This window comes from Gorilla gorilla, chromosome 7 (assembly GCF_029281585.2).
Source record: "Gorilla gorilla gorilla isolate KB3781 chromosome 7, NHGRI_mGorGor1-v2.1_pri, whole genome shotgun sequence".
Lineage (NCBI taxonomy): Eukaryota > Metazoa > Chordata > Mammalia > Primates > Hominidae > Gorilla > Gorilla gorilla.
The window spans coordinates 105,150,630-105,176,213 of NC_073231.2; the positions used below are offsets into that span (position 1 = coordinate 105,150,630).

Sequence of the window (25,584 nt, forward strand, 5' to 3'; positions counted from 1 at the left end):
ATGCACTGGTCCTATAAAGTGCTTAGAAAACCTTACTTAAGGGATCAACCTGTTCATTTTAAGTAGTGTTGCTTGTCATTGCGTTACTCACTAGTCATTTACTACAGTAGCTACTACATTGACAGGTAAATGACCATAGAACTGTCAGTCTGTGTAGCAACACTACTTATAGACTACTTCTAGAATCTTGCAGTTTAGAGCTGTAGAGCAGCCAAGATCCCTTTATAAGGAACATTTAAATAGACTTATGTTCTTATTAGCATAAACACCACTAGTAGTTGAATTGGAATATCAATTTTAAAATTCTGAATTGCTAAAAAACGGATACTTTACTAGTAAATCAAGAAAAAAATTAAAATATAACCTGTAAGGGCCAGTTGGTTAGTTATGTTAACAACATATGAAATATGTAGGTTGCATTTGTGCATTTTTGTACAAATCAATACAGTAAACTTCTTAGTATGTTTTGACTTTGGTGATGTTGGTTTGGTGTAGGTTAAATTGTAAAATTTAAGGTTGGAAATGAAATCTGAAAGCTGCTGCAAAAATAATGGAGTTTAATTTAAAGTATTGCATGTTTACATGAGACAGAAGAATACATTGCATGATCTTACAGCATTTTATAGGTGGTTGACAAGAAATTGTATTTGGAGTTCAACGTTGTAACTGCATAGGGATAACTTTAGTAATTTAAGATAAAGGAATACTTAACACAGTATAGCATAAATTCTGTTTTGTTTAAGGAATTTTTTAAAAATTTATCTCAAAATCATTTTTTCAGAAATTTGAGCATCTTTGTAACAACAGTTTGGCTGCTCCAGCAACATAGAATAGAGCTTTGTTTTTATTTATTGTAGAAAATTGTGAATTTAATGGGGTTTCTTATACCATATTGATAAATCAGATAGAAATTTGGCCAGTCTTATGTTCTGACATCCAAAACTATATTAGGTGAACTCAGTGTAAAGACTCATTGGATCATTTAAATAATAGACTGTGACTTACGTTTTTTCAGTATTTGTCTTGTGGTTCATAAAGAAAATGGCTAAATAGTAAACCTGAGATAATTGGATTAAATGATTATTTTTAACAAGTCCCAAATATTTGCAAGGAAACAGAAAAATCAGGAATTAATGTTAAGATTTATAGTTACTATATTAATCTTTTCATATATGGCCACTTTATGCAAGTAAGAGAACAGTTAATTTTTTTTGTTCAATCAGTTCAAGTGTTTTAGATCAAATAAAATATTCTTTTATATATTCTGAAGAGTTAATTCAGTACATTCTCTGAGTGTCCCAAGAGGTACAGTGTGGAAAGGATGTTTACGGTAATTTACTTGTAAAGTAAATGTTACCCTTACTCTGAATCCTCAGTTCAGTGCTTTATGTACAGTCATAGGCTATTCTTCAGAACATCCTTAAAAGCACAGTACAGAAAACAAGATGAAAGTTTTAGATTAAGAGACTTTATTCATTTTCTTCCGGACTCTCCCTAATAAAATTTCTTCTGAATTTCCCATATGAATTCTAAACGTTTTAAATATCAGGCTTCTAATAACACTTTTTTGTCCATTTATTTATGTTGAAATTCTACTGGTATTGCATTAATCTCATGTTGGTAGGAAAGGAAAAAAAGTTGGCTCACATGTTTTTTTATAGCAGGGTGGTCAAATATAATAGTGTTGCTTATTTTTCTTAATGATGAAGTAGAAAAATGATTCCAAGGCCTACTTAGAGAAGAGCTTAGACTTCAGACAGTGCTTTATCTACATGAGGGAGTAATCATAATTCTTCAGACATGTAAGTATCAGAAGTCTTTTTAAATAATAGTACTTGGTCTATTTAAATAGTATTAGGTTACTGGCAGCTTTGTAGTGAGAGTTTGAATTTTTGTAGAGTTTATATATTTTAGACAAGAATCTGACATTTAGAAATGTAACATTATTCTTAAATTTTAAAATTGTTTTTATCTGAAGGGGGTCAGGGACATGTAAAATTAATGCCCAGGAAATCTGTTTTTGGAGAACGATGTGCATGAAAAGTAAAGGCCACATATATGGTGATTTTTAAACTTTACTTTCTTTTAATGAAACATTTTCTTTTGAGGTAATTATGTAGATTCACATGCAGTTGTACAAAATAATACAGAAGGATCCTATGTATCTTCTTCTCAGTTTTCCTTAATGATAGCATCTTACAAAATTATAATATAACACCCCAACCAGGATACTGACATTGATACAATACATAGATCTTGTTCAGATTTCCCCTGCTTTACTGGTATTCATTTGTGTTTGTATGTATTTAATTATATGTAGTTTTATCACATATGTAGATTCATGTACCTACCACCATAGTCAAGATACAGAATAGTTTCATGACTGTAAGAATCCCTCGTGTTACCATTTTATGTCCACATCTACTTTCCTTCTGCTTCCTCCTCACCATCCACTCTAACCCCAAGTCTTAAACCACTGGCATCTACTAATATCTCTATGTCTCCAATTTTGTCATTTCAAGAATGTTATGTAAATAGTCATGTAATATATAACCTTTCTGGGATTGGCTTTTTTCACTCAGAATAATTCTCTGGATGTATACATGTATGTATCAGTGTCTAGTGTTTTACACAATGTTTTTGAAATCATTTGTCTCGTGTATATCAGTAGTTTATTGTTTTTAATTGCTAAATAGTATTCCATTGTATGGATACAGTACAGTTTACTTCTTCATTCTACTATTGATGGACTTCTGTATTGTTTCTATTTTGTGGGTATTGTGTTTAAACCTGCTATAAAATTCTTTTACAAGCCTTTTGTGGACATATATTGTCATTTCTATTGCATACATATTTAGAAGTGGAGTTGTTACTATAAGGTAGTTGTATGTTTAACTTTATAAAAAACTACTAGACTTTTTTTCCAAGTAGTTATATGACTTAAACTCTCCCACCAACAATGTGTGTTACAATGAGAATGACATTGTTCCATTCATATCTTTGCCAATATTAGGTGTAGTCATTTTATCTGTTTTACTAAGCTTGAAATGATATCTCATTCTTGTTTTAATTTGTGCTTCTCAGTAACTAATAATAATAATCTTTTCATCCTTTTGGCATTTCAGATACCTTCCTTTGTGAAGTGTCTTAAAAGACTTGAAGGTCGAATAGGAGTGGTGAGAGAGGGCATCCCTGTCTTGTGCCAGTTTTCAAAGGGAATGCTTCCAGTTTTTGCCCATTCAGTATGATATTGGCTGTGGGTTTGTCATAGATAGCTCTTATTATTTTGAGATACATCCCATCAATACCTAATTTATTGAGAGTTTTTAGCGTGAAGGGTTGTTGAATTTTGTCAATGGCCTTTTCTGCATCTATTGAGATAATCATGTGGTTTTTGTCTTTGGTTCTGTTTATATGCTGGATTACATTTATTGATTTGCGTATATTGAACCAGCCTTGCATCCCAGGGATGAAGCCCACTTGATCATGGTGGATAAGCTTTTTGATGTGCTGCTGGATTCGGTTTGCCAGTATTTTATTGAGGATTTTTGCATCAATGTTCATCAAGGATATTGGTCTAAAATTCTCTTTTTTTGTTGTGTCTCTGCCCTGCTTTGGTATCAGGATGACACTGGCCTCATAAAATGAGTTAGGGAGGATTCCCTCTTTTTCTATTGATTGGAATAGTTTCAGAAGGGATGGTACCAGCTCCTTCTTGTACCTCGGTAGAATTCGGCTGTGAATCCATCTGGTCCTGGACTCTTTTTGGTTGGTAAGCTATTGATTATTGCCACAATTTCAGATCCTGTTATTGGTGTATTCAGAGATTCAACTTCTTCCTGGTTTAGACTTGGGAGGGTGCATGTGTTGAGGAATTTATCCATTTCTTCTAGATTTTCTAGTTTATTTGTGTAGAGGTGTTTGTAGTATTCTCTGATGATAGTTTGTATTTCTTTGGGATCGGTGGTGATATCCCCTTCATCATATTTTATTGCGTCTATTTGATTCTTCTCTCTTTTCTTCTTTATTAGTCTTGCTAGCAGTCTATCGATTTTGTTGATCCTATCAAAAAACCAGCTCCTGGATTCATTAATTTTTTGAAGGGTTTTTTGTGTCTCTATTTCCTTCAGTTCTGCTCCATTTTAGTTATTTCTTGCCTTCTGCTAGCTTTTGAATGTGTTTGCTCTTGCTTCTCTAGTTCTTTTAATTGTGATGTTAGGGTGTCAATTTTAGATCTTTCCTGCTTTCTCTTGTGGGCATTTAGTGCTATAAATTTGGCCAGGGCAATTAGGCAGTAGAAGGAAATAAAGGGTATTCAATTAGGAAAAGAGGAAGTCAAATTGTCCCTGTTTGCAGATGACATGATTGGATATCTAGAAAACCCCATTGTCTCAGCCCAAAATCTCCTTAAGCTGATAAGCAACTTCAGCAAAGTCTCAGGATACAAAATAAATGTGCAAAAATCACAAGCATTCTTATACACCAATAACAGACAAACAGAGAGCCAAATCATGAGTGCACTCCCACTCACAATTGCTTCAAAGAGAATAAAATACCTAGGAATCCAACTTACAAGGGTCGTGAAGGACCTCTTCAAGGAGAACTACAAGCCACTGCTCAATGAAATAAAAGAGGATACAAACAAATGGAAGGACATTCCATGCTCATGGGTAGGAAGAATCAATATCGTGAAAATGGCCATACTGCCCAAGGTAATTTAGAGATTCAATGCCATCCCCATCAAGCTACCAATGACTTTCTTCACAGAATTGGAAAAAACTACTTTAAAGCTCATATGGCACCAAAAAAGGGCCTGCACCACCAAGTCAATCCTAAGCCAAAGAACAAAGCAGGAGGCATCACGCTACCTGACTTCAAACTATACTACAAGGCTACAGTAACCAAAACAGCATGGTACTGGTACCAAAACAGAGACATAGATCAATGGAACAGAGCAGAGCCCTCAGAAGTAATGCCACATATCTACAACTATCTGATCTTTGACAAACCTGAGAAAAACAGGCAATGGGGAAAGGATTCCCTATTTAATAAATGGTGCTGGGAATACTGGCTAGCCATATGTAGAAAGCTGAAACTGGATCCCTTCCTTACACCTTATACAAAAATTAATTCAAGATGGATTAAAGACTTAAACGTTAGACCTAAAACCATAAAAACCCTAGAAGAAAACCTAGGCATTACCATTCAGGACATAGGCATGGGCAAGGACTTCATGTCTAAAACACCAAAAGCAATGGCAACAAAAGCCAAAATTGACAAATGGGATCTAATTAAACTAAAGAGCTTCTGCACAGCAAAAGAAACTACCATCAGAGTGCAGGCAACCTACAAAATGGGAAAAAATTTTCACAACCTACTCATCTGACGAAGGGCTGATACCCAGAATCTACAATGAACTCAAACAAATTTACAAGAAAAAATCAAATAACCCCATCAAAAAGTGGGCGAAGGACATGAACAGACACTTCTCAAAGAAGACATTTATGCAGCCAAAAAACACATGAAAAAATGCTCACTATCACTGGCCATCAGAGAAATGCAAATCAAAACCACAATGAGATACCATCTCACACCAGTTAGAATGGCGATCATTAAAAAGTCAGGAAACAGCAGGTGCTGGAGAGGATGTGGAGAAATAGGAACACTTCTACACTGTTGGTGGGACTGTAAACTAGTTCAACCATTGTGGAAGTCAGTGTGGCAATTCCTCAGGGATCTAGAACTAGAAATTACCATTTGACCCAGCCATCCCATTACTGGGTATATACCCAAAGGATTATAAATCATGCTGCTATAAAGACACATGCACACGTATGTTTATTGCAGCACTATTCACAATAGCAAAGACTTGGAACCAACCCAAATGTCCAACAACAATAGACTGGATTAAGAAAATGTGGCACATATACCCCATGGAATACTATGCAGCCATAAAAAATGATGAGTTCATGTCCTTTGTAGGGACATGGATGAAATTGGAAATCATCATTCTCAGTGAACTATCGCAAGAACAAAAAACCAAACACCACATATTCTCACTCATAGGTGGGAACTGAACAATGAGAACACATGGACATAGGAAGGGGAACATCACACTCTGGGGACTGTTGTGGGGTGGGGGGAGGGGGGAGGGATAGCTTTAGGAGATATACCTAAATACTAAATGATGAGTTAATGGGTGCAGCACACCAGCATGGCACATGTATACATATGTAACTAACCTGCACATTGTGCACATGTACCCTAAAACTTAAAGTATAATAATAAAAAAAAAAGATTCCTAAGGGGGGGAAAAAAAAAGACTTGAAGGTCTTTTGCCCATTTTATATTAATGGTTTGTCTTTAATTGAATTGTAAGTGTTTCTTATATATTCTGAATACAGGTCAGCTATGTGTGTGGATAATATATTTTCTTAGTCTTTTCTTTGTTTTTTCTTTTTCATAACAATGTTTTACAAAGAATAAAATTTTAATACCTTGGTAAAGTCACATTTATCAATTTTTTAATGATTAGTGCCTTTATGATTAGTGCTTTTTTGGACTTCTCTATGAAATCCAGGATATCCTTCTATATTTTCCTCTAAAAGCCTTATAGTTTAGCTTTTAATTCTATGATTCAAAAAATCAACTTTTATAAATAGTTGTGAGGTAGAGATCAAGTTTTTGGATTTTTTTTTCTCATTTATCCAGTTATTAAAGCATCATGTGTTGAAAAGACTTTCCCCATTCAGTGCCCTGGCATGTTTGTTGAAAATCAATAGACAACATATGCATGATTTTATTTATGGAATTCTATTCTGTTTTTTTAATCTGTTTGTCCATGGTCATGCCAGTTACCATGGTTTTGTTTGCTGGGGCTATATACTAAATCTTCGAATCAGGTAATATGAGTCCTCTAATTTTGCTATTTAAAAAGATTGTATAAAGTACTATATGTTTTTTGTTTTCTTTCTATATTTTATTATCAACTGGTCAGTTTCTATTAAAAACACCTGTTAGAATTTTGATTGGGATTTCATTGAATTTGTAGATAATCTTGAAGAATAAAACGGACATTTTGACAATATTGAGTCTTTAATCCTTGAAGGTAGTGTATCCCATCATTTTTTTAGGTCTTTTTCTCATGAGGCTTTTGTACTTATTTCTTGCTTACTACATTCCATTTTCTTCTTTATATAATCTGTTAGGGTACCCACAGAATATTTTTCTATAAGGATATATTTATATTTCAAAATTTATATAATTATACTTACTGAGAAAGTAAGATGTGACTTCTAAGAATTGACAGTTTTGACGGTATGTGATTCACATGTTAAAGCCTCTTCTGAGCACATTATATTTAATTTTAGCTTTTATTTGGCTAACATATAAAAATGGATTCAATGTTATAGTTAATGAAAACAATGTCAGATTATTTTGTTACCTTATGTTGCTTATACACGGAAGCATTATTTTGAAATTCAGTGCCTCTCAATCGTTTATATGTTGCAGAATTTTATTGTTTTGAAGCTTAGACATTCTTATAATTTTTATTAATTAACAGAGGTTGTTACCATGATAAAATTTTAGCATCTTTGATTAATAATGAGGTCCATTACATACAGGAAGACATGTATTCTCCCACTCTATCTGTGGTAGATCAGTGATTATTTCTTTTTTATTATGAGGTATGTCAGACATACAAATAGGGAATAATATAATGAGTATCACAGATCAAAAAGAAAGTCAATTTTTTAATTTCCTCATGATGATCTTTCTCCTGTTTCACCATATCAGAGTTGGACACTATTCTAAAGTTAGAGATTATTATTCCTGTGCCTGTAAATACTTTTAGTATATATATATATATATGCACATATATATGTATCATTTTAAAAATATTTAAGTTTCATATTGTTTTGCATGTTTTGATTTGTTTGCTATTTGTATTCTTTTGAACATTTATTTAATATTAAGTTTGGAAGAGTTTTTGTATTAGGTCGTTCTTGCATTGCTATAAAGAAATACCCGAGACTGGGTAACCTATACAGAATAGAGGTTTGATTGGCTCACAGTAGGCTGTACAGGAACATGATGCTGGCATCTGGTTGACTTCTAGGGAGGCCTCAGGAAGCTTAAAATCGTGGGGGAAGGTGGAGGTGGAGTAGGAGCAAGAGAGAATGGAGGGGGAGTGCTACACACTTTTAAATGACCAGATCTCATGAGAACTCACTCATTATCATGAGGACAGTACACAGGGGGATGGCACTAATCCATTCATGAGAAATCCATCCCATGATCCAGTCACCTCCCACCAGGCCCCACCTCCAACACTGGAGATTACAGTTTGACATGAGATTTGGTGGAGACACAGATCCAAACCACGTCAGTTTTTTTTTTTTTCCAGTTTTTTTCAAACAAGACAGGCTTTATTTAGGTCACTAAAAGTAATGTTTTACAGAAAGGGAACCATAACATTGCACAACAAAGTATGCTGTAAAATGTCAAACAAGAAAGGCAGTGCTTTCTTTAGGTGACCAAAAATCATGTTTCACTGTTAGAAGCAAATGTATAGCTGCATTTTTTCCCCCAATTCTCTCTATAATACTTTGAGACTACTTTGTGGTTTCCAAATATAAACTAAAATTTGTTGGACAGAGTTGCTCAGTGTCTTCAATAGAATAAAAATAGCTTGCAAAAAAATTTTTGTTTAATGCCAACAAATAACAAAACAATGTGGTTTCTGCTTACTAACTCCAACATCTAGTGAAATGGCCTAACCTATGTATACTTTCATGAACATTTCACTGTGAACACAGTTGCCCTTTTTTTCTGCCATCACAGATAGCCTCCTTAGTAGCAAGTATCTTGTCAGAGCACTTTCGGACACCCAGGAAGTAATTCCTAACAGAATAACTATAGTTATGTGGGCAAGTGAAACAACAGGGCCCACCTCTGCCAGAGTCCCCACATGGTGTTGCTTTTGTGCTCCGGGTAAATAAGACCCACCACCTTGTTAGTTGGAACAGTTGGAACCCAGAGTGCAAAGCTAGACGGAGGAGTTGTTGTTACAGACCCATCAACACTTTAATAAATTGCCGGGGGTTTCTAGGTGCTATAATATGCCTCATAGGCAGCAACATAAGCCAACTCTGGGAAGAAATCATCATGGTATATATTCTGCTAAAAACTTCAGAAAAGATCAAAGTGTTTCAGTAAAGCCTTCAGATTCTTCTCAGACTAGGACATGTTTCCAAGGATTTCTGGAAGTTTTACTGAAAGTCACAGCAAATGTTGTGCCCCATAAATGTGAAGGGGGTGGAGGTGTCTGGTCACCTGGGTGGTAATTATCAGGCACAAGCTTCCACGAGAGGACCTCATTTATTTAATTAGTTCTTTTCCCTTCAAAGCCAGTAAATGCAGCACTTTCTTCCTTGCTAGGAGGCTGAGGAATAGTTGAAGATGATGCACAGGTGTTTTGTTCTCCAGGTTCAGGAGCAGCCTGGGGCGTGCTAGTAGATGTGGCCTGCTGCTGGCACTTGGGCGAGGTGACGCCTGCTCTCAGCCAGCCTGTTGCAGTTGGTGGTGTGGCACGCAGACCGCCTCAGAGCCTGCAATGCTTCCGGCTTGGCTTTGTGCCTTTTGTGGGTGGCTGGTTCAGCTGTGGTTGTCTGACTCTCTGTGGACCGTGGTGTGGATGGATTCAACAAAGGTGGGCTGGGAGAGAGCTCCCCCTGGCTCATTTTATTGTCTGTGGTGCTTTCCGTAATTGAAAGAAAACACTTAGCTGAAGTCACCTTTTTATACTGAGCTTATTCCCATGGATAGATTATAACTGATGCGGTAGTGTAATCAAAGGTTATTCTTAACCCATCCACTATCTCCTTACAAAGGTCAGCATTCTTTTCTGCTGGGAATTATTATAATGCACCTTCATGTTGATGTGCCGCATAGTGTGATGGTGGCAAGGCCTCTCACTGGCTGAAAAAGCTGTGTTGATAGCAAAATGCTTCTCGTAGGACTCCAAAATCATTATGATGTTGGTCTGTAGTGGAAGTCTCATTAACTGTTTCCTTCTGTTAATGTAGTAACGATCACCCTCAAGCTGCTTGTTCAGAACTTTGGGGATTTCTGTAGTTACTATTCTTTCTTCCATTTCCCTTTCTGTTTACAGCTCCAGTTCTTGCACTTAAGTCTCTTCTTCAGTAACACTTCCTTCACTTATTTTTCATCCTTGTCTTCACTACTATTGGAGAACTGCTTATTGAATTTTCAGCATTTTCATCTTTGTCTTCAACTGGGGGGCTTTTTTAGACAGATTTGATGCCAGACAGCCTGCAGCACTTCCTTCTTCCTGTGCTTCTCAGGTGAGCTGCAGCTTTTCTTGCCAATTCATGCTGTCATCCTTGATTTGCACCTGTATTACAGTGTACGTGATCTTTGGCTGCCCATCTATCACAGCTTCCGTTCCAACTATTAAAATGTATTAGATATTCTGGGATCTTTCTGCCTTTTTTGTCTTTCCCACCAATAACATAGCAATCTGGGTCAAACCCCCAGGCGTCCCACCAGAGCCCACGTGGCACTGGGCTGCACAGGAGGAAAAAAGATTTAACGCAAAATAGAGACCATAGTTAAGAGGCCTCCTCCACTAGCTGCAAGGCCAAACCGCAGCCTGGCCTGGACAGCACAGACACAAGGCTCCCGACTGGGGTTGGAAGAGTTTTCCATTTTGAGTTCTATAATTCTTAATTCAGGCACTTAATTGCTATATAGTAATTCCAGTTTTATGAATACAATGTACTGCAATTATTTTTATTGCTGATGATTTATTTTTAGAATTTGGTAAAACAATTTTAGATTGTATACTCTTTATTATTTAAAAAATTACTATTTTTAATTGACAAATCATAATTGTATACATATATGGGGCACAGCGTGATGTCTTGATATTTGTATACAATGTGGCATGATTAAATCAAGACAATGAACATATCTGTCATCTCGTTTACCTATCCTTTTTCATGGTGAGACATTTGAAATTTACTCTCTTCATTATTTTGAAATACATACTACATTATTAATTGACTTCAGTCACTTTATTGTACAATAGATCTCAACACTTATGCCTCCTCTCTGTCTGAAGCTTTGTACTCTTTGATCAAGAATTTCCATTCCCTCTCTTCACATCTTTCTAGCCTCTGGTAACCACCATTCTGTGCTACTTCTACAAGTTCAACTTTTTTAGATTTCACATACATGTGAGATCATATGGTGTATCTTTCTGTGCCTCACTTATTTCATTTAGTATAATGTCCTCCAGGTTCCTCTATGTTGTTGCAAAATGACAATTTTTTATTTACTTTTTAAGGCTGAATAGTAGTCTATTGTGTATATATACTGCATTAAAAAAAATCAGTTTATCCGTTGATAGCCAGTTAGGCTGATACCATATCTTGTCTATTGTGAATAGTGCTGCAGTGAACATGGCAGTGCAGATATCCCTTTGACATATTTATTTCAGTTCCTTTGGTTATATACCCAGAAGTGGGATTACTGAGCCATATGGTAATCTTATTTTTAGTTTTTTGAGGAACCTCCATACCGTTTTCCATAATGGCTGTATTAATTTACATCTCTAGAAACTATGTACAAGATTTCCCTTTTCTCTGAATCGTCACTAATACCTGTCATCTTTCATCTTTTTGATAAAAGCCTTTCTAATGGGTATTAGGTGACTTCTCATTGTGGTTTTAGTTTGCATTTCCCTATTGATTAGTGATGCTGAGCATTTTTTTCATGTACCTGTTTGCCTTTTGTAGGTCTTCTTTTGAGAGACACAAATGGCAAATGTTCAGGTTTATTGCCCATTTTTCTTTCTTTTTTTTTTTTGAGACGGGAGTCTCGCTCTGTCGCCAGGCTGGAGTGCAGTGGCAGAATCTCGGGTCACTGCAACCTCCGCCTCCCAGGTTCAAGTGATTTTCCTGCCTCAGCCTCCTGAGTAGCTGGCACTACAGGCATGCACCACCATGCCCAGCTAATTTTTGTATTTTTAATAGAGACAGGGTTTCACCATGTTGGCCAGGATGGTCTCAATCTCTTGACCTCATGATCCACCCACCTCAGCCTCCCAAAGTGCTGGGATTACAGGTGAGCCACTGCTCCCGGCTGATTGCCCATTTTTCAGTTAGGTTGTTTTCTTGTTATTGGGTTGAGTTTTTTATATATTACCCCTTATCAGATATATGCTTTGCAAATATTTTTTTCCATTTTGTGGGTTTGCTTCACTTTGTTAATTGCTTCCTTTGCTGTGCTTTTTAGTTCGATGCCATGCATTTGTCTATTTTTGTGGTTATTATTGCCTGTGCTTTAAGTTGCAGAATACAAAATCAACATACAAAATGAGTAGCATTTCTGTACACTAATAACAAACTATCCGAAAAGGAAATTAAGAAAGCAATTCAATTTACAATAGCAAGAACAACAACAACAACAAAAGTAGGTATAAATTAAACCCAGGCAATGAAATGTTTTTTCAATCATTTAAAATTGTAAAACCATTCTGAAGACTATAAAACACTGATGAAAGAAATGGAAGAAAACATAGGTTAATATAAAGATATCCTGTAATTATGGATTGAAAGAATCAATATTATGAAAACATGTGTACTATCCAAAACGATTTACAGATTAGTGCAATCCCTACCAGAAGTCCAGTGTTGTTTTTCACAGAAATAGAAAAAACAATTCTTACAAACCCACAAAAGACCTCAAATAGCCAAAACGGTCTTGACCAAAAAGAACAAAATGACGATATCCAACTCTCTGATTTCAAAACATATAAAGCTATTGTTATCAAAACAGGATGATACTGGTATAAAAACAAATACATTGATCAATGGAACAAGTTAGAAGGCCTGGAAACAAACCCACTCATTTATAGTCAATTGATTTTCAACAGAGATGCCAAAAATGCATAATGAGGAAAGGATAGTCTCTTCATTAAATGTTGGAAAAACTGGCTGTGCACATGCACAAAAATGAAATTGGATCCTTATCTCAAACCATATACAAAAATCAAGTCAAAAATGGATTAAAGAAATATAAAACCTGAAACTGTAGAACTACTAGGAGAAAACATAGGGGAAAGCTCCTCATTATTAGTCTAGACAAAGTATATTGTTTCCTTATTGATGTGTTTTCAAATTTCTCTTGGTCTATACTTAGGTTGAAATTGCTGAGTTACAGGGTAGGTATGTCTTTTACTTTATTGGATATTGCCAAATTACTCTAAAGTAGCAGTACCACATTATATTTCCTTTAGAAGAGCAAGAGACTTCTTGTTACTTCATATTACGTCTTCACCCATATTTGTATTGTGAGACTTATATGGATTTTTGCTGATCTGAATGCTAAGTCATTGCAGGTTTATTTTGCCCTTCCCTGGTTATTAGTGAATTTGAACTTTTTTTTCAGGTTACTCAGATGTTCCTCTTTTTTTTTCCAGTTAGTTTTTTTCTCCTCATTGGTTTGTACAATTTTTTATATTGCAGATTCTAATCCTTGGCAATTATATGTGTAGCTTGCTTTCCAATTTTTTATATAATGAGTTTTGATGCATGGGAAATTTCAGTATTAGTCAGATTTACTTATCTTTTCTTTTACGGTTTGTGTTTTGTGTGGCTTGTTGAAGAAATCCTTTTCTACCTTGAAATTTTAAAGATATTCTGCATATTTTAAAAAATATTTTCAAGTTTTCCAAGTTTTCCTCTTTTCATTTAGGAATTGAGTCTTGCCCACCTCATTCTTTGGTGTTAGTTAGGGATCCATTTTTTTCCTTGTATGGATAGCTAATTCTCCTTGTACAATTTCTTGAATAGTTTATCTTTTCTCCTTAACCTACAAAGCCACCATTGCTATAGTATGCAATGCTAGGTATGCAATACTATAGTATGCTAGGTATGCATTGCTCTGTTTCTGAGCTCTTTAGTCTGCTTCCTTTTCTTTTTCCTTATTTTTATACCGATGTCTTAATTACTGAAGTGTTATAGTTCTTGGTATCTTCTAGAGCAAATCTGCCCACCTTAACCTTCTTTTTCAAAATCAGGGGCTGGCAAACTATTTCTCTAAGGACCACATAGTAACTATTTTAGGCTTTGTAGGCCATACAGCCTTTATTGCAACTGCTGAATTCTGTCATTGTAGTGCAACACCAACCATGGGCTATATAAAGGAATGAGTTTGGTGGTATTTTGTGTAACTTTCACATATATACATTATTATATATTTTTTCTTTTTTTCAATTATTTAAAATTATAAAACCATTGTTTGTGAGCCATATAAAACAGTGAGTAGAACTTTGACTTTTACTTAAATTGTCTGTGCTATTTTTTATGCCCCTTTTCTTATATACACTTTTTGTGAAGTTAAGCTTCTTATTTTCCCTACATGAGCAAAAGGTTATTTAAAATTCTTCACTCACCAGTGAAATAATGAGGCAGGAGAAAAAGTTCTTTAGGTGGTAGTCTTGTCATTAAAAATAAATACAGTTGCATGGAGCTGCTCAAGATCTGAATCAAACTGAAAACTGGAAGGCAAGGGGCTGAAAATTAAGAACCCCTCCAACCATGAGTTATTCTTCAGGTCAAGGGAGGCGAGGGCAGGGAGAAGTGTCTAGCCATGCCATCTTAGAGCAGAAGGCCATAGCTGGATCAGATCCAATTCTCATGACACACACAAGGAACTACACTTGTGGCACCTGAGCTGGATTCAGATAGCAGAGTGGGCAGGCAGGTGGGCAGGCAGAGCAGTGGTTGGATGAGCTTAGAGCTCAGTACTATAGCTCCATCATTCTGTTCAGAGCACTGCCAACATGGAACCATTGACTCAGGGTCTTGTAGAAGTTCGTGGTTCAGGAGGATGGTTTCCTGAATCCTCTTGGAGTTCTCGATGATACATTTGAGGGGCTTGACAGGGCAAAGCCTTTCCAGCCTTGGATGATGAGATTACACGCAGGGTAGATCTTATAGTTTGTCATGTCAGTAAAGGTAAGGGACAGCAGGTTGGCTTCTTGAAGCTAGTTTCCTGGATCCTGGTAAAGCTCTTGATGATGATGCCCTGTCTCCCAAGGTGGCAGGGTTCTAGTGCTATATGCTCCCAGCTTGCCATGGCTCTCATCTCTGATAACCATCCATCTGATGGCATGTTTCTTACAGTAGTGGGCATTCTCCTGGTGACAACATTACCTAAGGAGGTGGCATTTATTGTTTTCAGTGTTTATGGCACCAATAAGCAGGTTATTGGAGATGTTGTACTGGTGCCTCAATAACTTGAACCATATGCCAATATTCAAAATGTAGTGAGTGGTATGCTTCCTTTTCATTTTTGTAAGGATATGTGAATCTGTAGGTCATCCAGGTCTTTGCCGTCCCACTTGTCAAAAGGCTCCAGGAGCTGTAGGCACTTGTTGGGTGTGCTCATATCCACCCTCTGCCTACTGATATCCTTGTGGTAGGGGTGCTGGTAGTTGTCCTTCCTGGAGTCAACTCTGCTTAGGGAAGCTCATCTGCATCTGGAGCCTCCAATTTGTACTTCTTCCCATACATGGTTGTCAGGAAGTAAATCTCTTGGTTGAAGTTGATGGTGACAGAAATGGCCAGGGCTTGAGGATCTCTAGGGACATGATGAAGGCTTGGACCTCAGGTTTGCTTTATTGTGGCCTGTCAAGTTCCTCGTGTAGGAGGTGAAGATTGCATTTTTCTCCATCTTTATTATGTCCTACCTGTTCCACTGGCCAATGCAGGGGCCACAGACAGTGGCCAGGACAATGCCTGTCATATCCTATGGGATCTGTGAATAACTCTTATGCTCAATATTAGTGTAGATCTGCTTAGATCCCAGTGCTGTGGTGAACTGTGACTTGCACTTGAGCCCATGAGCTAGCACTTGCTTGGCCATAGCTGTTGAGCACCTGATGTCCTCATAGCTTGAGTTGGTACAGCTGTTGATCAGACCCACTTTGATGTCCAAAGGCCATCCCTCCTTCTCCACCACAGTACCTACTTCTTCCACAGTGTGGGCTAGGTCGGGGTAAAGGGCTTATTTACATGGGGCTTCAGCTTGTTGAGGTTAATTTTTACCTGTCATTTATAATGGCAATCAGGGCCAGGTACCAAGTGATCCTTGATTTTATCTTGGATTGGCATTGTCTCCTTAGCCTGTCTTACCCAGTTATTGCTTTATTCTGTGGTTCTAACAGAACACTGAGGGCCCCAATTTCTACACCCATGTTCAGATTATCATCAGGCCAATGTATGAGATGGGCTGTATGCTAGGCCGCTGGTACTCCACAGTACGCATGTGCCACCTTCAGGATCACATCTGTGGATCAGATCTAGCTTGAGATTGTGCCTGTCAGCTTCACACCATTCATCTTGTGGCACTTCAATTCCTAAATAATTTCAATCCTGCCATCCACTGCATCAGCCTCCCCAGCTCCAGTGTATATGCTCTGCAAGCCACCACTATTGAGGTGTGGGAGTAGTGGAATAAGAAGAATCCTAGGGTATATGTAGCTTTCAAGAATGATCTGGTGATTGATTCTAGGTCCATCTTCTAAAAGCCCACACTGTAGTTCACATCTGCAGTTGCTAGGAAATTATACTTTCTGATTTATGTCCTTGGCCTGGCACAGACCTTTCTTTTCCCTGAGCTGAGCCTTGTCTGGTGATCACAGTGGATGGTGGATGATATGGCCATTTGGCCACCTCTCTGCTTATGAACTGCACTGTGGCCATACGGTCCATAGTATCCTGAATGCCTATGCAGGTACATCTTACTCTGTTCAGTTGCCTGGGGTCATCTAGGTATCCATACATGATCTCCAAGAGGATCTGAGCCTGGTTCAATCATTTGTTAATACTGTTAATTTTCTTTTCTAGGAGGTCATAGTGGATATACTTGTTGACTCCAGTTAGCTCACGGTCACCTTGGCCTTTTGGCACAGGACTGATGCCACATGATATTTCTGCACACTGGAGGGCTTTCTGCAACAGGGTTACTAATAGAGTATGCCTGCCGTAAGAGTTCTCTATTTCGTACAAAAATCAATTTTATGGCCTATGTTTTTAAGTTGCTAACAAAATAAACTCGCTTTCTAGCCCATATTTAGCACATTGCATTTGTGATTATAGATGAAATCAAGATTGTTAAATAAAGCAGTCATGAAAATAAACTTTTCAGATGACATGCAAAAGTTATTTGTTTTACCTCTGCAGTGCTAAACATCATGGACATAAATTAGATGATGTTAGTTTCCCTGTGGAACCATTTAAAACAACTATCTATTCTAAAAGTCAAATATGGTGATTTTGATCAGAGGATTAGTGTTGACATTAACATTTTAAAGTTTGCTTTAAATGATATAAGATTGGTCATATCATTTTATCTTCATGGAATAATAAAGTACAATAATTACTTATAAGGAGGAACCACCTAACAAACGCCTTTATTTTTCAGTAATTTATAGTGTTTTGTTCTTAAGTATAAATCACTTGTTTCCTCCCATAATTTTAATGATACAATGTTAATATATAGTTAAAATAATTTATTTTTTTAAACGCACATGAAATTGAATTGGAGGAGTTTTTTTGTAGCATGAAAACATGCTGCCAATTGCCCACTTTGAATATTATTCTGAGAAAATTTATAACACTTCAAGTATGTCAGTTTTTTTGTACTTGAAATGGATTACTTCCTGCCTCACTAAAAGAATAGAAATATATTTTTAAAGGATATGAGATATTTTTTATATTTGAAAATAGCATGCTTTTTCTTTTACTACTCAGACTAATAGTTTCTTATTGGAGGTACAACTTAAGATCTCCCACAAATGTACCAAAAACTAAATCTAGAATCCATAATGGAGAAAATCACATTTAGGACAGTATGTATTTTATGATTAGACTTGCCAGGTAAAAATATATGATGCCTGGTTAAATTTGAGTTTTAGATAAACAACAAATAATGTTTGGGACATGCTTTTATTGTTAATCTGAAATTTGAATGTAGCTGATCATCTTGTATTTTTATTTGCTAAATCTGGCAACCCTAATTATGATTCAGTGTTTAAAAATATATAATTATAAATACATACTTTTCTATAATCATTGAAAAAAGTCTTCGAGAATATGCAGCAGAATATTAATGGTGGCTGTTTCTGGTGGTTAGAGGGGAGGAAGGAAGATTTTAAATACTTTGTATTCTCTACATTGTGTTAATTTATTTCAGTATATACATATTTTTTATACTTAAGTCACTTGTTTTCGGTGGAGTGGCAAAGATACAGTGGATGGCAAAAATATATAGAAATATCTGATACTTAACCATCATAGAGCATATGAGTGGGAAGGACAAGAAATCACACATATAAAATTGTGATTGCAGTAAACATCACAGAAGAGAGATACATCAGTGTTATGAGATTATACAGTCAGAGGTTCTGTTGGTTTGGAAGATCACAGAAACCTTTCTTCAATAAGTGAAGTTTGAGATTAGATATGAAGGAATTCGTGTAGGCATTAACTCGGTCAAGATGATGGCTTTTCAAACAGAAAGAAGGGGGAGAAATAATTTGGTGAGTAGGAGGAAGTAAAGGAGGGGAGAGAGCTCCAGAGAAAGTAGTGCAAGATAATGCTGTAGAGAAACATAGTGGCCACAACCTGTGGAGACTTGTGTTCCATGTAAGGTTTCAGGTTTTCGTCTTTAAAGCAATGGTAAGCCATTGAAAGGTGCAATACTGGTGTTAACAGGATCAGAATGTGTTTTGCGAAGATCATTTTGGTTGCAGTGTGGAGAACTGGTATGATGAGTAAATGTATGCATGAGAGTGAGTGTTGCTTGACCAGTAAAGAGAATATCGTAGCAGTTCTTATGAGAGAGAAATAGGAGTTTGATCTTAGTGGGGAGGTTTGATGATAATTTAGGAGGTAAAATTTTCAGGATTTAGTGATGCTGTTGATATGTGGCAGTCACCAAGTGAGAAGTATTAAAGTTAACATGGGTTTCTGATTTGCACAAGGATGCAATGAAAAATAATATAGCCAATAAAAAATTAAAAATAATTACATAGATAAATAGGTTAGCAACTAAAATAAATCACTTGGATAGGATTTGTAAAGTGAAACTGTGTGATGGCAGGAGGTAAATGAATCAGGAGATTGTAATATGAATATATATGCAATATGTAATTATAATATGTATATATAATATGCAATATGAATTATATAGGATATGAATTATATGTATATGTAACATGTAAAATGAATTATAATATGTAGTATGAATCAGGAGATTGTAATATGTAATATTTTGAGTTACCTTGAAATTAATTTTAGTTATTTAGTACTGTTCCTATTCAAATAGATATCATTTTAAATTATAAAATTATTTCAGTATTTTTAGAATAAAAGAAACACAGTAATGGTAAACAAAAAATAAGAGGTGCAGATTTTCTTCTTAACTTTTCCCAGGGAGACTTCCCCTACCTTTTATAATTTATTTTATTGGAGAAATAGATTTTTGAATTGAAAATGCTATTCTGAAATAAGGCCATTTGCCAACAAATCAGTACCTAAATGTATCTTTTCTCTTAATTATGTTTATTTTACAGCGTTTGTTGCCTTATGTCAGGTTTCTCTGTCTCTAGTTAATCAATCCCTTTCATGTATCTATCTTTTCCTACACAGATTCGGATTAGATAATTCCTATGCTTCAAAACCTTTTATGGTTCTGAAAAGGAAAGTTTAAACTTAAAGTTAACTCCAACTGTCACCTTCTTGACCAGTTTATACTATGTTCATTTCTTTTCTCCTTCCTCAAGAGAGAGAGAGAGAGAGAGAGAGAGAGTGTGTGTGTGTGTGTGTGTGTGTGTGTGTGTGTGTGTTTATTTTCATTTCTTGGTATCTTCGAATGTGTTCACCTTTCTTTCTGGAATCCCTTTTTAGTCTGGAAAATACTGGCTGAGCTTTCTTGACACAGATCAAACATTACCTCTCACAAAATGTGGTCACCACCTGGAAGACTTAGGAATTTTTGCATAGCGTTTCATTTATACTTATTCTATTATTTTATTATATAATAAATTACTAGTATCAGATGTAGTATAAATAACAAATATACATCTTACTTATACTACATGATATCATGTGTACTTGTTTAACTATTTCCATAAAATGTGAGTTTTAAGGAAAGCTGACGTATGATAGTTGTTCAGTACACCTTTGTTATGAGTTCTGTTATAATGGAGACATTTTGCTGTTGTCTGTGGATGGTAGATAAATGGATGAATAAATTATCAAATATCTTAATATCCAGAAGGGAAAAGAGATGTGTATCTTATTAATAAATCAGTGTGGTAGTATTATGAGGGATGAAAGTACTCTCGGGAGTCTGGAAGAGAGAATTCTCAGTTCATCTTCATAAAGGTGCTTGGCTGATGTTAACCTCCTTTAGAATAAAGCTGTAACTGCTTGGGCTTGTGTTATATTAAATGGATCATTTTTTTTGCCCTCCTCCTGTGGAATCATAGCATTCCAACATTTATAGAGGAAATAGAGTAGAAGCTACCGAAATGGGTCCACTTTCATAATTTAAAACTTCTAATTTCAAAGTTATACCAGTAATAGGCAGTCCTCCCCTTGAGTGATTTTGTTTCCAATAATTTCTAATGTATAGAGTCCTATTAACTCCTATTACTGGTAGCAGGCAGGCATTACACAAATGAAATGACCTCATCCAGTTTCTTTTCTGAAGAGTTCCATCACTTTGTTCCTAGTCTGTTTTTTTCTGCAGCCATCTTACACAGCATGGTGATCTCTTATGTCATAAATAGTCCCATAGAGATTATTATAAGAAATGAGGGGTAATAAGAATAAAGTTGAGTTTTTAAAGATGAAAGAAAAATGTATATGATCAGGAAAACTTGAGCTTTGACTAACAAGTAAAAGAAAATACCTGGCTGGGCGCGGTGGCTCACGCCCGTAATCCCAGCACTGAGGTGGGCAGATCGCTTGAGGTCAGGAGTTCGAGACCAGCCTGGCCAACATGGTGAAACCCTGTCTCTATTAAAAATACAAAAATTAGCCGGGCATGGTAGCGGGCACCTGTAATCCTAGATAATCAAGAGGCTGAGGCCATAGAATCGCTTGAACCCGGGAGGCGGAGGTTGCGGTGAGCCAGGATCGTGCCATTGCACTCCAGCCTGGGCAACAAGAGCAGAACTCCATCTCAAAAAAAAAAACAAACAAACAGTTTTTTTTGGAATGTCTTTTCCAAAGGGCAAATTGTAAAAATTGTATGCAATAATAGCATAGTTTGATTAAATGCTTTTTCTTCCAGACTTTAAGTTCTAATGAATTTACTTAAAAACAAACAAAAAACTTATTATTATTATTATTTTTTGGAGACAGAATCTCGCTCCAGACCCAGGCTGGAGTGCAGTGTCACAATCTTGGCTCACTGCAACCTCTGCCTCCTAGATTCAAGTAATTCTTGTGCTTCATCCTCCCAAGTAGCTGGGATTAGAGGCATGTTCCACCATGCCTGGCTAATTTTTTCGTATTTTTAATAGAAACAAGGTTCTACCATGTGGGCCAGGCTGTTTTTGAACTCCTGATCTCAAGTGATCCACCCACCTTGGCCTCCCAAAGTGCTGGGATTACCAGTGTGAGCCACCACGCCCGACCACACTTATGTTCTTGATAGTCAACCATGTATCAGTCCTTGGAAAAAACTGATAAAAGAAAAGCAGATGTAGTGACTGTATTCTGAGGAAAATTGCATGACTGAAACTTATGTGGTGAAACATTTAACTATGTAGAGTTAGAAGAAACCTCAGTATTCTAATTCTTTGACATTGTGGAGCAGTGTGTTGTAAAGGATTAAGGGATTATTAATTTCAGGACAAATGAAAATTGGTTCATCAATTTTGAAGGCACACCTTACATGTAAATTGAAGTGCTTATTTGAGGAGATACATTCTTACTAGAGCAGACAGACTTCTTTCAAAAAAAAAAAAAAAAAGACAGAATACCCAGCACTTGTTTGCTTATTTTATCACTTATTAAGAAAAAATAGCACTAGATGCATTCCTGGATCTGCTTATTGTCATTCCATTTATTTGACCTTAAGTTTTGCCAAAATTCTGTTTTCCCCCCAAAGTGACTGAACATATTTCCAAAGAAGTCTTAGATTTCATATCCTTGATGAAGGCTGTTTACTGACTTGTAGCAGTAAAAACTATTATGAAAAATAAAAACTTCAAAGACTACACTGTATTATTATATAATATTGTCTATGATTTTATGTAATTGTGTTTTGCATTCTATAAAGCTTTATGATATATAAATGTGTCATTTATAATTAAATGTGGTTGAATTGATTTCTAAAATTATCAGATCCATGATTAACAAAATAACTTGTTGCATTACCCTTGTTGTTATAAGAAAAGGGGATTCAAGTCTTATTTCCTGATTTTGTAACATGTTATAACTACAAATAATTCTTGTTTAGGGTAATAAAAATAGAAACATTTGCTTTCTGAGACTTGGATAGTATTTGGAAATATTTGGTTCAAGTTGGGAAGTGATTTTTCACTCTTAATAGTTGAAAATTTACAACTTTTAGGGAAAATCGTTGTGAGCATTCTACTGTAGCCCCCTCCCCCTGCCTTTTTTTGTTTGTTTGTTTGTTTTTTTTTTTTTTTTTGGTATTTCAAAGTCTGTACTTTCTAAACAATAAAGAACAAATATCCCAGGATACAAAGAAATGGGAAACTTAAACTAAAATTTGCTGTTTCATCAGATTCCTGAGAGTGGTTTTAATTTTCTATAGATGTCTTTAGTATGTTCATGTGCCTGGAATTTATATAACTTTATTTGTTCTAAAACTGCATAAAATTTTTTTACATTTAGAAAGCATGTCAAAATTGGATTTTTAAATGGAAATATCCTATTATGGTTCCGTTTAGAATTTTCTTATATATAGGACAAACTATATTATTTTAGAAATTCATTCTGGTTATTTATGGAGATGTCTTTTTTAGCTGCCTCTATTCAGAATTCAAAGTTATTAAAATACCAAGAATATTTAGAATATTTAGTGAGGCCAAGGCTCAATAGTGTTTTATTTTTTATTTAAAAAATTTCTTTGTCTCGCTGTATTGCCTAGGCTGGTCTTGAACTCCTTGGCTCAAGCGATCCTCTCACCTTAGCCTCCCAAAGTCCTAGGATTATAGGAGCCACATGCAAGGCCCCAGCAGTCTTTTGAAACAAAAAATCCAGCTCTGATTCGAGCAACACTCAGAGTGGATTTTTAGCCTAGGGAGAGAAAAATAAATGATATAAAAAACAGACAAACAAAAAACCTAGTCATGGGAGAAAGGGAGTTGGAGAGTAAGCTTTGGAAGAGTACTATCTATAATTCTGTTAGAACAGACCTTCTGAAAGGGGGCAAGGAGTTTTAACTCCATTGCCATTATTTGTTGGAGAATATAATTTCCCTCAGGCATTTAGGGCAAGGAAAAGGTTAAGAACTGCTGTACCACTTAAGTTCTAATAATCTAAGCTTACTCTGTTAACATTCTATCTCACTTAGAGTGATTTTTCCCCTTTAATGTAAATCAGCTTATGCCATTCCCCTATTAAAGCCCCCTCTTTTCATATTGTGAATTAAAAATTCCAACTGTTTTTCTTAACTTAAAAATCCCCTACCGGCTGGGCGTGGTGGCTCACACCTATAATCCCAGCACTTTGGGAGGCCGAGGCGGGTAGATCATGAAGTCAAGAGATCGAGACCATCCTGGCCAACATAGTGAAACCCCGTCTCTACTGAAAATACACAAATTAGCTGGGCCTGGTGGCACATGCCTGTAATCCCAGCTACTCAGGAGGCTGAGGCAGGAGAATCACTTGAACCTGGGAGGCGGAGGTTGCAGTGATCCTAGATAGCGCCACTGCACTCCAGCCTGGAGACAGAGTGAGACTCCATCTCAAAAAGAAACAAACAAACCAACAAAAAACCCTACCTACCTCTCTAAATGAATCTATGACTCTGCCCTGTCCTTCATACCAAGTATGTTCCTATTTAGGGCTGTTGTTCTAGCTGTGCCTTTTGTTTTGCTTGGTTGTCTTACTGTTTTGTACTTGACTGGTCGTATGTCAGCTCACATATCAGTTTCATAGGCATTTGTGGCCACTCAATATGTCATCCAGTCGTTCTCTTTTCTATTACTTATAATTATTATAATTATACTTGTCACAATCTGATGTTTTCTTGTGTGTTTGCTTCTTTGTTTTATTTCTCTATTAACTACTATATTGTTAGTGCTTGGCATAGAGTTGGTGCCTAAGAAATATTTGTTGGATGGATGAGTGAATGAACCACTGCCCTAGGTTAGGGGTGCTACCCACGTCATATCATTGTATCTGGTGCAGGTAATATTATCCACAATTTTCAGGAACTAATTGCTTATATTATAATTTTTATTGGGGTGAAAATAGAGGCCTAATATTAACACTGAAAAAGAATTTTCAGGTCGAAGACTGGAAAACTGATTTAAATCTCAGCACTTTTACTTGTAATTTAGACTGTCACTATATCTTTGAGACTATGTTTCTTTTTCTATAAAATAATATCTCAAAGAGTTCTGAGATTTAAATGAAATGGTGTATTTAGGAGTTTTTCATAAAGCACTAAATAAATTATTTTACATTCTCTCTTACCACCCTAAAAAAGAAGTAAAATACTTAAAAACAAGCATCTTGGGCGAGGCGCAGGGGCTCACACCTGTAACGTCAGCACTTTGGGAGGCCCAGGCAGGGGGATTGCTGGAGACCAGGAATTCAAGACCAGCCTGGACAACATGGTGAGACCCTGTCTCTACAAAATTTTAAAAAATTAGCTGGGCATGGTGACACATGCCTGTGGTCCCACCTACTGGGAGGCTGTGCTGAGAGGATCTCTTGAGCCCAGGAGATCAAGGCTGCAGTGAACTGTATTCAGGCCACTGCACTGCAGCCTCAGGGACAGAGTGACACCCTGTCTCAAACAAACAAACAAACAAACAAGTATCTTTACCATTTTTTTTTGATAAAGTAATTTTAAAAGGTGAGCTTTACTTTTATATTATAATTTTACTACATGTACTATCCAACGATGGAAGTTAAAATTAATTACTTTGGAGAATCTCTAGTATTATTGAATATTTTATGAATTGCAAACTTATAGACTTAATACTTTCTTCAACCTTTTCTGTATTAGCTCTTTCATTTCTGTTTTACTTCCTTTCCTATGTCATAATCATCCAATTTCCTTTTTATTTATCCTTTATGTATTTTGAAATCTATTTTTTTGCTTTCTGAAATATTTATTATAGAAAATGTAATTAATTTACTAGAAACATGGATATATTTATTCACCTCTAGGCTTTGAAAACCCTGAAAGAATAAAGCTAATTCAACTTTTCTACTTTAATTTCTTCTATGTGAAAACACTACATTCGATCTAATTGATCAACTCCTAAGCACA

The 25,584-nt window shown here is 36.0% G+C and overlaps 1 protein-coding gene and 1 pseudogene across 32 annotated transcripts in view; one reads left to right on the forward strand and one right to left on the reverse strand.

Moving 5' to 3' along the window:
- The window catches only part of VPS13B (vacuolar protein sorting 13 homolog B), an 869,944-nt gene that overhangs the window by 314,695 nt on the left and 529,665 nt on the right, over positions 1-25,584 (forward strand). The gene's annotated exons all lie outside the window — the stretch shown is intronic.
- LOC109027913 (male-specific lethal 3 homolog) lies at positions 9,088-16,288 on the reverse strand (annotated as a pseudogene).